The sequence below is a fragment of the Pteropus alecto genome, unplaced genomic scaffold (genome assembly GCF_000325575.1).
Source record: "Pteropus alecto unplaced genomic scaffold, ASM32557v1 scaffold88, whole genome shotgun sequence".
Classification (NCBI taxonomy): Eukaryota; Metazoa; Chordata; class Mammalia; order Chiroptera; family Pteropodidae; genus Pteropus; species Pteropus alecto.
The window spans coordinates 16,237,703-16,246,467 of NW_006494611.1; the positions used below are offsets into that span (position 1 = coordinate 16,237,703).

The following is an 8,765-nucleotide window of genomic DNA, read 5'->3' on the forward strand; positions in this document are numbered from 1 at the left end:
CAAAGCTCATGCTGAAATAGAAGAGTTTATGTTATCTCCCTTTGCAATGCATAGCTTTTCTTTCCTAATTCTTCTTTTCACTAAGGGCTTAGTTCTTCAAGAGCCTCAATAGCAATTCCCCCATTTTAAAAAATCCCCCTACCTTATCTCATATCTTTGTGTGGCTGCTGAAACCCCAGACACTTGACATAAAGTTTGCAAATGCCAACATTCTTCTTTCTCTTACTTTGTGACCCCTGGAAATTTACCTTGCTTTATTGTGAGCGCACTTATCATTTTAAAAGATATTCTTTATACTTATCATTTCTGAGTATTTTGGGGTGTTTAAAACTATTTATTTAAAATTTTCTAATAAACCAATATTTAAAGAAAGAACCTCTTTATCTTTCATGAACTTCCATTGCAAAAGATCTCCACCTTATAAAATGAAAATGATATTGTAGATAGAAAGATTAAAATGTAATGCTCTGAATTATTACTATTGCTTGTGGGGGGCAGGATATACATGAAGATTTGACATAAAAAGTGTCTCTACCATGCTGACGATTTCTTTTTAGCTTTTGATCTGAGCAAGAAGTGACCCTTTCCACTAGAATCAGTTAAAATTCACCACTAATTTATAGAGTGAAGAAGTTGGTGATCACAGCAGAGAAAGGAGGGGTGCAAAGAGTTTGGACAACCAGCACAGTATTGATTACTTTGAAGGGAGCAAAGCCATCTATAGAAATTAGTTCCTAAAGGCTCAGAGCAAAATAATTCTCAACAAGCGCCTACATAAATTCAAAAATACATAAATAATGGCCCTAAAGCAATAAGTAGCACCTCTATACAGATTTCATGGAACAGAACAACATGGCATAGAGTCTGAAAAAAGAAGAACGATGTCTGGATAAGAATATCTCCTTTGCCCCTCTGTTGAAGGAGGAACATCAGTTTTTTCTTTTTTAATTGCAGAATTGTAATTATGTCCTTTAAAAATGTGCCATCTCTAAATAAATATTAGAAATTGGTTATGGACTAAAAGAATGGTTTGAAACACACTCAAATTATTTTGCTATTATTTTAAAGTCCTTATTTCAAGGATCCACATTAGTTATTTTTCTAAAAGGAAAAATATTGATTCTTGTTCTTATAGAAGTCAAATTAGGCAAGAGGCCCTCCTTAGAAGTTTTGTCTAACCAAACCTATTTTTTCTCACTGTAAACAAGAGTGTCACACATAGCATAGGAAAGTGGGGCCCCATTCTTTTGTGAGCCCTTGAATGCAGCAGCTGTTGGGGCACTCAGTTGGTCATGCTACCATCAGTTCAATTCAATTGTGAAGGCATACTTATAAATTCCATCACAGTCTACAGCCATGCCACCCTGAACAAGCCTGATCCCATCCGATCTTGGAAGCTAAGCAGGGTCAAGCCTGGTTAGTACTTGGATGGAGACCACCTAGGAAGATCAGGTGCTGTAGGCGTAAAAAATAAAAAATAAGGGATTGTAAACTGACAAGGTCCTTGTAATCTGTGAGGTCAACCAAGGGTTGCCTCACCTAAAAAAAAATTCCGTCACAGAAAAGGCAGTCTGGGTGTTTTGTGTATGTGTGTGTGTGTATGTGTATGTGTGTGTGTGGCGGGGGGGTAAAGAATATGTAACACAAAATTTACAATTTAACTATTTTTAATGTTTACAGTTCAATGGCATTAAGTATATTCACGTTGTGCAACCACCACCACCATTATTGGCAGAACTTTTCCATCTTCCAAAACTGAAACTCCATACTCATTAAATAAAAACTCCCCATCCCACCCTCCACCCACCCCCTGGCGACTACCATTATACTTTCTATCTCTCTGAATTTAACTACTCTAAGTACTTCATTCAAGTGGAATCATAGTATATGTGCTCCATGGTGACTGGCTCATTGCACTTAACATAATGTCTTCAAGGTTCATCCACGTTGTAGCATGTGTCAGAATTTCCTTCCTTCTTTTTTAATTGATTAAAAAACGCATAGCATAAATTTGGCTTCTTAATTTTTAAATGTACATTATAGTATTATTAGCTACATGCACATCGTTGTAGAAAATGCCTCTAGAACTTTTTCATTTTGCATGACTGAAACTCTATTCTCATTGAACAATGACTCTTCATTCCACCCCCTCCCCACAGGACCTGGAAACTATCTTTTATGTTACGAGGTGTGATTACTTCAGATGCCTCATATAAGAGAAATAATGTAGTGTTTGTCTTTTTGTAATTGATTTATTTTATTTAGCTTAATGTTCTCATGGACCTTCCATGTGGTAGCATATGACAAAATTTCTTTCTTTTTTAGAGCTGAATAATATTAGGCAATCTGTTTTGAGTGTCACAAAGAAAGGTTGACCCATTTGAATACGTGGCTTTTTGTTCTCCTTTCAGGTTCCATCTAAAAGAGAACATTTTTATTTTCTATTTTTATCAATTTCTTACCAATCGCTTTTTTTTTCTGGACAAGCATAAACTTTTTCTGAAAATATAAATCGTTTAAGTAATCATTAAATGTATCGTGGACTCTTGTATGTCACAGGCAGTGTCTTAAATGTTTATACACATTATTTCAATTAACCCTGATAACCATCCCATGTAGTAAGCATTACTATTATTATTTCTGTTTTAGAAAAGAAGATATCAAGATTCAAAGACATTAAATAACTTTTCCGAAAAAAAAGGGGGGCGGGGTGTGGATTCCCACCACCTACCATGCTCCTGAGATTACTATCTTAAATACCATACTCAACTACTTTCTTGTATTTTGGCCAGTATAGTGTGGAAATTATTTGATACTATGCATATTGAGCACATCCTAATTTGCTAGATCTGCAGCTATTCTTCATCAGGAACATACCTTTTCTTCATATCTTCATTTTCTTTCCTAGACTGCCAGCACGCTTTAAATTGCATATACACAACTCTTTATAAATCTTTCTCCGGCCTTTTAGTCCTTTCATAGCCCCTCTTTCTTTCTTTGTCTTTCAGTGGTAGAAATGTAAATCCATTACAAACACAATGCAGTTTGAGCTACAAGCATTAAATCATAAAAAAAGAGAAACCGACCCCATGTGAGAAGCACCCTTGGGTATTAGTAACAGCTGGTTTAACAAAGAAGCAGCTGTACCAAAAAAGGTTGTTTAAAGAAAGTATTTTTAGTCTTTAGGATTTTAATCTTCTTTTTGGAACTTTACCATTAGTTGTACTCCAAACCATATGTTATGAAAATTTATATTTTGCAGCTGAGTCCCTATTTAAGACAATTCTAAAATGTCTTAGAGTCCTCCTTGATGGAAAGTGGCAAATGACAAAACCGATGGTTGCTACATAAAAAAGGATCTGTGTGTTCTGTGGCACCAAAGGCCAAGTTCTGAGGCTCACACACTTGGCCTACAGAGGGGCTGGTGAGTCCAAGGCCCCCCTCTGTACTATCTGGTAACAAAGTCTATCCAGGAGCATTGACTCTTCAAACAAAAGATCAAATCAACTGCTGAACTCTTAGTCACTAGGATAATCCCCATAGTAAAATGCAGTTCCTCTTTGAAATCATTTGTAATTATTATCACCATTTGCTGCAATACACGATTTCATTTAATATTCCCAACAACCTTATAAACTTAGAATCCTGATTTTATATCTTAGCAAATTGAACCTCAGAGAAGTAAAGTATCTTGCATAAATTTACAAAGCTTATACGTAGCAGAGTTGGCATGTAAAACTGACTTCCTGATTCTAAAACGCTCTCTTAACTTCAAAATCTATATAATTAAGCTAGCTCTTAAGACTCTTTCCTTGCTCTCAAATTGAGACATAAGGAAAAGAAGATACTTCTTGGTGCCAACGACTTCTTGTTTCTCCTCAATATTCATTTTCCCCTTATTCATTGTTAAGAAATTCCTAATTATTAACTGGACATGTTGCCGTCATGCTATAAGACCTCGATTTTACAGATTCCCTCGCTGCTAAGTGTGGCATCATGATTAAGTTCTACCCAATGAGAACTGAGAAGTTTTGAATGCACTTCTACAAACTCCCTGAAAATACAAGGAATGTACCTATTTTCTTCCTCCCTTGTCTGATTTTACTGCATAGGATGTGGATAAAATAGCCGGAGCTCCAGCAGCCAAGTTTATCACTGAGGATGGGATTTCACCCTGGAAATGATGGCAGTACAGAGCTGAAAGGAATCTGAGTCTGACGATTTCATGGAGACGCCAAACCAAGCCTAACTCCAGATTTCTTTACACAAAAAGAGATAAATTTCTAGCTCTTTAAGCCATTATTATTTGGGTTGTTAGAGTTATTGCCATTAAATCTACTCCTAACTAATAAACTCTTCTTTCTACAAACTTTTTCATATCTACAAGTTGCAGAATATAAAAAAGATAACCACCTTGGAACTATGAAAACAAAAGCAACACACTATGGATAAAAACAAAAACAAAAAAAAACACCCCAAAAAACAGACAAATGTAAAATACCTGGGTCTTTGAGGGCATTATTGAAGTACTAAGCTAACTATTTCTGGAGCTACCCTACTTCTGGAATTTATTATGGGAGATAATAAATCTTTTCCCTTTTAATGTCAGTTAAGTTAGGGTACTCTATCATCTGTAGATGAACGCATTCTTGGTGCTACATTACTACATTACTACATTACTACACAAAGAGTAAAATGCAAATTTATTACTCAAATCTATACGGCCTCTTTGACCTGGCTCCTGCCTACCTTCTCCATTGTCAAATTTTACTTGTTCACTATACTTCACGAGGGCAATTATTTTGTCTGTCTTTTTCTATATGCTCAGTACTTAGAACAGTGCCCGACATACAGTAGTTGCTCAATAAATATCCATTGACTGAGTAAGTTAGTGGATGAGTAGCATTTATCAGAAGTGATTATGCTGCTAGATGATTTCTTGGACAAGTCTCAACCACTCCGCTCTTTCTTACCACAAAAACCTTTAAGTTTGAAACATTGACCCTAAATTTTTATCAAAATATTAATGTCTTATTTCTGCACTACCCAACTCTCTTTTATTCTGTTTGTTCAATTTCCCCTCATTCTTAAATGCAGGCAGTGATCTTGTCAATCAGTAACCTTGCGGAATTTATATGTAACTAATGGAGTTAGAGTTATTTTAAATGTTCTTCACACCTATAGCTAAAGCATTATGTCATAGACCTAGAAGGTATTATGCTAAGTGAAATAAGTCAGACAGCGAAAGACAAATATCATTTGACTTCACCTATATGTGTAATCCAAAAATAAATAAATAAATGAACAAATAAACAGAAACAAACTCATAGATACAGAGACCAAACTGATGGTTGCCAGATGGGGGGGGAAATTGGGGGTCAAAGTGATTAAAAAGTAACAATTGGCAGTTACAGAACAGTCACACAGATGTAAAGTACAGCATAGGAAATCAATAATATTGTAATAAAAATGTACGATGTCAGGTGGGTATTAGACTTATCACGGAGGGGTCACTTTAAAGTTATATAAATGTCTAACCATTATACTATATATGTGAAAATAATATGATATCGAATGTCAACTGTAACTGAAAAAAATTTTTTTAAATCCTTTATCATTACAAATTCAAGAGAATGGAATTCAAACTTCAGAGAATTCCTCACTTTAAGCTGAAAATTTGTTCCCATTGATGTGAAACTAAAAGCAATCAGTGCCTCCAGTTGTAAAAATATTGATTAATCTCTTTGCTATTGATCCTCATGGTCTGGTAAGTGTGGGGGTGAGAATTGCTTGCCCAGAAACTATTATATGGCTCAAGTGCCTCATTTTTTTCTTGGATGTGATTAAAAAACTACTTCTTTCATGTTAGAAGCTCTGATAAAGAAATCAAACCTCACACAAGCTTCTATAAGCCATAGTCATTGCTCCCAAGGCATTTCATCATTCTCTAGGAGCTAAGAACTATCAGTGTAATAAAGGATGGCTTTACCACTGCTACCATTCTTGGGGCTTTTAGGTAGCTGGCCCCCCCAGTCTCCAACCTCGTCCACAGAGACTGTGCATTAAATGGATAAACTGACTTAAATTCACTTGAGAAGTAATAGTGCCAGATGGATACAAGGCATTTTCATATTAGTGCCAGTTTCCTCCTTGGCAGAGCACTGCTTTGCACATAATATGTACGGAGAGGTTCCCTATGCCCTTTGCAGTCGTTATCTCTCATTCAATTATCAAAAGCAAAACAAAACAGAAAAAAACTTTAAGATAAGCACTTTTGTTCTCTATTTCATATCAGCAGATTGTTATTAGTAATGATTGTGCAGAAGTTTTTCTGTTTGCCCCTCCAGATCTATTGTCCACCCTTCTCCATCCTGCTCCACATCTCGGGAGGCTGCTGTCTGTGAACTGCATCAGGCAGGGAGCCCCCACACTCTCTGACTTTCAGCTGGCTTCAGCCAGAGGGAGGCACTGGCAGGAGAACAGAGTGTGGGAAGAAAGAGAGTATTTAATTTTCTGACACTTTCTTGGCAGGTCTCATGCAATTCTTGTAAATAGTTCCCACCCATTGCTCTAGAGCTAGTTGCAATTTCCCTAGGTTGCTAATTCCGGGGTTTTTATATTTCTCATTGATTTTCCTTAACCCACGTACAACTTTGTAAGTAATCCCTCTCTGAAACTCTCTTCAATCACTTTAATCATCTGTCTTCTGCTAGGATATGACTGATTGACTAGCCCAAGGTCTGGATGGTAAGTGGGTAGTGGCAGAGTTAAGCCGATATCCAGGCTGATTCCAAACTTCTGAGTTTATTCATGAGAGTAACTTCCTTTCTTCTTATTTCTTTCTTCTTTCTCACCTAGGTAAAGAGAGGACACATTTTATCCAATTATAAGAAGAGTTTAGTGCCACCCTTTCTTAAACAATAGATTGCATTTCTTAGACATGAATTCAGCAATGATTATGTTATGCTCATCACAAAGCATTGCTCTGATAGCACCTGTATTAGGATTCTCCAGGGAAATAGAACAAATAGAAGAGAGAGATAGATAATGATGATATATGGATAGATAGACAGACAGACAGATCGATAAACATTTATTATAGAAATGGGCTCGTATGGTTATGAAGGCCTAGAAGTTTTATAATCTGCTATCTGCAACCCGAAGAACCAGGAAAGCTGATGGTGTCATTCAGTCCAGGTTTGAAGGCCTGAAAATCAGGAGCAGATGGTGTAAGTCCCAGTCTGAGTCCAAAAGCCCAAGAATCAGTAGCACTGACATCCAAGGGCAGTAGAAGATCAGTGTCTCAGCTCAAGCAAAAAGAGAGAATGTGCCCTTTCTCCACCTTTTCGTTCTATTCCGGCCCTCAATGGAATAGATGATGTCCACCTACTTTGGTGAGGGCCATCTTCTTTACTCCATCTACTGATTCAAATGTCGATAATCTCTTCTGGAGACACCATCACAGATACACCCCAAAAAGAATACTTCGCCAGCTATCTGGGCATCCCTTAACCTGGTCAAGTTGACACATAAAATTAACCACCCAAATGTTCACAACATCCAACTGGTCACACCTGTTGCATACATTTGCTAAAACTGTGACTGACTAGAGCTTACACCATGTGTAGGATACAAGCCAAAGACTTGTCATTAGAGAGTCTGTATTCTAGGTCTAGACCTGTAATTTTTTACCTTCAAGTAGCTGAAACTCTGTGACTCAGGTCTTTTTTCCATACACTGAAAATAATGTATAATTCCTGCCTAATTTATAGTAATGTTATGGGGTTAAACTGCTGTCAGGAATGTGAGCCTAGGAGAAGGAAAACGACTAAGCTAATATATAGTTAATTCTAGCTGCAGAATTCCTGAGTTCAAAAACTGTTTTTGTTTAGTAAAACAAACATTGGTCTAGAACGAAAACCCTCATGGCCTGGTCAGGTTCGGCAGAGAGTGAAGTAGAGAGAATTAAATTACTCTGCATAATAAAATAGGAAGAATTTTAAGTTTCCTTGGAAAGCCTGAGAGTGTGAGGAGATAACATGGGGAGATAAGGGTAGGTAGAGGGAGAAAAAGCAAAGCAACATGACAACAATTCGAAAAGTGGCAGCCCACAGTCCTTAGTGACAGGGACAATAAAATGACTCCAGGTGTTTAATATTTAATCATTTTTTTTATGTAAATCACCTGATGCTCCAAAACTTCAGGAAAAGTCAAGTGGTACTTTTGGAATTGAAGAAATATGATTGGTAACCTATGGGATAGCCTAATGCAGAAAAGAGCAGGCCTGTGTGGGATATAGGGCAGCAAATGCATGGAAAGGGAGGAGCGGACCCCTATGGGATCTCGCCTGACCTAATAAGAGGTATCGAAAAATAGAGAGAAAATCTGTAACCCACAACTTTTTAAAAATAAACTATTAGTGAAATCAGACGTCGCACCATTTTTTTTCTAGTGGAGATCCTTGTCCTAGTACCTACTTGCATTTCTGAATCTGTCAGGAGGATTTTGTTTTCCATGTGCTTGTAAATCAATAAAAATAAGCAAATATCATTTTGAATGTCCCTAGCAAAAGGCAGCATTCAGACTATGTGTATTTATTTTTGTTAGTGGAATTTTTTAACTGCATTTGAGAGGCTTACAAAGTTCTGCCCTGCTGAGCATATGCACTGCTAAAATCCATTTCTGGTTTTTAAATCACAGCATTGATTTATTGGAAGGAAGGAAGGAAGGAAAGAAGGAAGGAAGGAAGGAAGGAAGGAAGGAAG

General features: G+C 36.9%; 1 pseudogene; it reads left to right on the forward strand.

The window, feature by feature from the left end:
- Positions 1-1,346: 1,346 nt before the first annotated feature.
- Positions 1,347-1,464, forward strand: LOC112474161 (annotated as a pseudogene).
- The last annotated feature ends 7,301 nt before the right edge of the window (positions 1,465-8,765 follow it).